Consider the following 4,192-nt stretch of genomic DNA (forward strand, 5'->3'; position numbering starts at 1 on the left):
CTTTTTGCCTCTTGAATAGTTTTGGCATCTCACTTTATCCATTGAGGTTCAGAATGATTGGCATCTATAGGAACTTCAGATTTCAAATAGTGTTATTGACTCTCCTAGTTCAGTATGATGATTCTTGAACACAGCTTCTTTATGAGTCTTGGCCCTGGCCCTAAGCACTTTGTTTTCCAGTATTACCACCGGATACATAAATGCCACAGACACATAATTGGGTGAACCTTTTCAGATTGTGACTCAGCTTTGCTAAAGTCCCCAATTAGAGGTGTCCAGGATTCTTAAGCACACTCTTCTTTTGCTTTGGACCTTGACTTTAACCGGTCAGTCTCAAGTTTTCACTTGACACCTACACGCCACAAGCACATGGTTAGGGACAGCTTGGTTTAGCCGCTTAGACCAGGATTTTATTCCTTTCGGCCCTCCTATCCACTGATGCTCAAAGCCTTGGGATCCTTTTTATTTGCCCTTGCCTTTTGGTTTTAAGGGTTATTGGCTTTTTCTGCTTGCTTTTTCTTTTTCTTTCTATTTTTTTTTTCGCCTAATTTTTTTCTTCTTTTTTTTTTCTGCAAGCTTTGTTTTTTTTTTTTGCTGCTTTTTCTTGCTTCAAGAATCATTTTTATGATTTTTCAGATTATCAAATAACATGTCTCCTAGTCATCATTCTTTCAAGAGCCAACATATTTAACATTCTTAAACAACAACTTCAAAAGACATATGCACTGTTCAAGCATACATTCAGAAAACAAGAAGCATTGTCACCACATCAATATAATTAAGCTAAGTTCAAGGATAAATTCAAAACTCATGTACTTTTTTTTCTTTTGAATTAAAACATTTTTCTTTTAAGAGAGGTGATGGATTCATAGGACATTTATAACTTTAAGACAAAGTTACTACTACTAATGATCATGTAATGAAGACACAAACATAGATAAGCACATAACATGGAAAATGAAAAACAGAGAAAGTAAGAACAAGGAATGAGTCCACCTTAGTGATGTCCTTGAGCTCTTCTATGTCTCTTCCTTGTCTTTGCTGCTCCTCCTTCATTGCTTTTAGATCTTCTCTGATTTCATGAAGGATGATGGAGTGCTCTTGATGTTCCACCCTTAGTTGCTTCCAATAATTGTGTGGAGGAAAATGTATCCCCTGAGGTATCTCAGGGATCTCTTGATTTGCAGTCAAATGTTCTACCACTGAGCTATAGACCCTTGATGGAAGCTTTTGTCTTTCCTTTCCTCTTTCTAGAGGTTTCTCTGGCCTTAGGTGCCATTATTGGTTATGGAAAAAAACAAAAAAGCTATGCTTTTACCACACCAAACTTAGAATGTTGCTCGCCCTCGAGCAAAAGAAGAAAGAATAGAAGAATAAGAAGAAGATATGGAGGAGATGGATGGGAGTGTGTATTCGGCCATATGGGTGGGATTGGGTGGGAGAGAGATGTTGAATTTTTGAAGGTAGTGGGTGTATGGATGTGAGTGGTAAATGGAAAAAAAGAAGGGATGATCATGAATGGAAAGAGAGATGATGAGGTAGGTGGGGATCCTGTGGGGTCCACAGATCCTGAGATGATCCTGTGGGGTCTACAGATCCTGAGATGTCAAGGCATTTACATCCCTGCACCAATTTAGGCATGTAAAATGCCCTTGCACACAATTCTGGGCGTTCAGCGCCAGGTTGGTGCCCATTTTGGGCGTTCAACGCCCCTTTGCTGCCCTTTCTGGCGTTGAACGCCAGAACCATGCTTGTTCTGGGCGTTCAGCGCCAGGATGCTCCCATTCTGGGCGTTCAGCACCAGAACTATGCTCTGTTCTGGCGTTTGAACGCCAGACAGATGCTTCTCCAGGGTGTGATTTTTCTTCTGCTGTTTTTGATTCCGTTTTCAATTTTTATATTTATTTTGTGACTCCACATGATCATGAACCTAAGAAAACATGAAAAACAATAAAAATAAGAATTAGATAAACATTGGGTTGCCTCCCAACAAGCGCTTCTTTAATGTCAATAGCTTGACAGTGGGCTCTCATGGAGCCTCACAGATGTGCAGAGCTTTGTTGAGACTCTCCAACACCAAACTTAGAGTTTGGATATGGGAGTTCAACACCAAACTTAGAGTTTGGTTGTGGCCTCCCAACACCAAACTTAGGGTTTGACTGTGGGGGCTCTGGTTGACTCTGCTTTGAGAGAAGCTTTTCAAGCTTCCTCTCTCTGGTTGCAGAGGGAGATCCTTGAGTTTTGAATACAAGGGAGTTTTCATTCCATTGAAGGACTATTTCACCTCTGTCAACATCAATCACAGCTCTTGCTGTGGCCAAGAAAGGTCTTCCTAGGATAATGGATTCATCCTCTTCCTTTCCAGTATCCAGGACTATGAAATCAGTAGGTATGTAAAGGCCCTCAACCTTTACTAATACATCTTCTACTTATCCATAAGCCTGTCTTCTTGAGCTGTCTGCCATCTCTAGTGAGATTTTAGCAGCTTGAACCCCATAGATTCCCAGTTTCTCTATTACAGAGAGGGGCATGAGGTTTATTCCTGAACCAAGGTCACACAGAGCCTTAAAGATCATGGTGCCTATGGTACAGGGTATTATGAACTTTCTAGGATCCTGTCTCTTCTGAGGCAATGTCAGTTGATCCAGATCACTTAGTTCATTGATGAACAAGGGAGGTTCAACTTCCCAAGCATCAATGCCAAACAATTTGGCATTCAGCTTCATGATTGCACCAAGAAACTTGGCAGTTTGCTCTTCAGTGACATCCTCATTCTCTTCAGAAGAGGAATACTCATCAGAGCTCATGAAGGGCATAAGGAGGTTCAATGGGATCTCTATAGTCTCTAGATGAGCCTCAGAGTCCTTTGATTCCCCAGAGGGAAGCTCCTTATTGATCACTGGACGTCCCAGGAGGTCTTCCTCCTTGGGATTCACGTCCTCTCCTTTCCTCACAGGTTCGGCCATGGCACTTATGTCAATGGCCTTGCACTCTCCTTTTGGGTTCTCTTCTGTATTGCTTGGGAGAGTACTATGAGGGATTTCAGTGATCCTTTTACTCAGCTGGCCCACTTGTGCTTCCAAATTTCTAATGGAAGATCTTGTTTCATTCATGAAACTTACAGTGGCCTTAGATAGATCAGAGACTATATTTGCAAAATTAGAAGCATTTTGTTCAGAGTTCTCTGTCTGTTGCTGAGTTGATGATGGAAAAGGCTTGCTATAGCTAAACCTGTTTCTTCCACCATTATTAAAGCCTTGTTGAGGCTTCTGATCCTTCCATAAGAAATTTGGATGATTTCTCCATGTTGAGTTATAGGTGTTTCCATAAGGTTCACCTAAGTAATTCACCTCTGCTATTGCAGGGTTCTCAGGATCATAGGCTTCTTCTTCAGAAGATGCCTCTTGAGTACTGTTGGATGCAGCTTGCATTCCATGCAGACTCTGAGAGATCATATTGACTTGCTAAGTCAATATTTTATTCTGAGCCTATATGGCACTCAGAGTATCAACTTCAAGAACTCCCTTCTTCATAGGCGTCCCATTACTCACAGGATTCCTTTCAGAAGTGTACATGAACTGGTTATTAGCAACCATGTCAATGAGTTCTTGAGCTTCTGCAGGCGTTTTCTTTAGGTGAATGGATCCACCTGCAGAAGTGTCCAGTGACATCTTTGATAGCTCAGACAGACCATCATAGAATATATCCAGGATGGTCCATTCTGAAAGCATGTCAGAAGGACACTTTTTGGTCAACTGTTTGTATCTTTCCCAAGCTTCATAGAGGGATTCACCTTCTTTCTGTCTGAAGGTTTGAACATCAGCTCTAAGCTTGCTCAGCTTTTGAGGAGGAAAGTACTTGGCTAAGAAAGCCGTGACCAGCTTATCCCAAGAGTTCAGGCTGTCTTTGGGTTGAGAATCCAACCATAATCTAGCTCTGTCTCTTACAGCAAAAGCGAAAAGCATGAGCCTGTAGACTTCAGGATCTACTCCATTAGTCTTTACAGTATCACATATCTGCAAGAATTCAGTTAAGAACTAAAAAGAATCTTCAGATGGAAGTCCATGAAACTTGCAGTTCTGCTGCATCAGAGAAACTAATTGAGGTTTCAGCTCAAAGTTGTTTGCTCCAATGGCAGGAATGGAGATGCTTCTTCCATGTAAATTGGAATTAGGTGCAGTAAAGTCACCAA

The 4,192-nt window shown here is 41.3% G+C and overlaps 1 non-coding gene across 1 annotated transcript; it reads left to right on the top strand.

Annotated features, from left to right (window-relative positions):
- The first annotated feature begins 3,725 nt into the window (after positions 1-3,725).
- On the top strand, positions 3,726-3,833 carry LOC148548002 (small nucleolar RNA R71). Its single transcript, XR_015897417.1, has one exon. It is a non-coding gene; the product is annotated as a small nucleolar RNA R71 (small nucleolar RNA).
- Positions 3,834-4,192: the final 359 nt, after the last annotated feature.

Source organism: Arachis ipaensis, chromosome B8 (genome assembly GCF_059453495.1).
Source record: "Arachis ipaensis isolate K30076 ecotype BB chromosome B8, ASM5945349v1, whole genome shotgun sequence".
Lineage (NCBI taxonomy): Eukaryota > Viridiplantae > Streptophyta > Magnoliopsida > Fabales > Fabaceae > Arachis > Arachis ipaensis.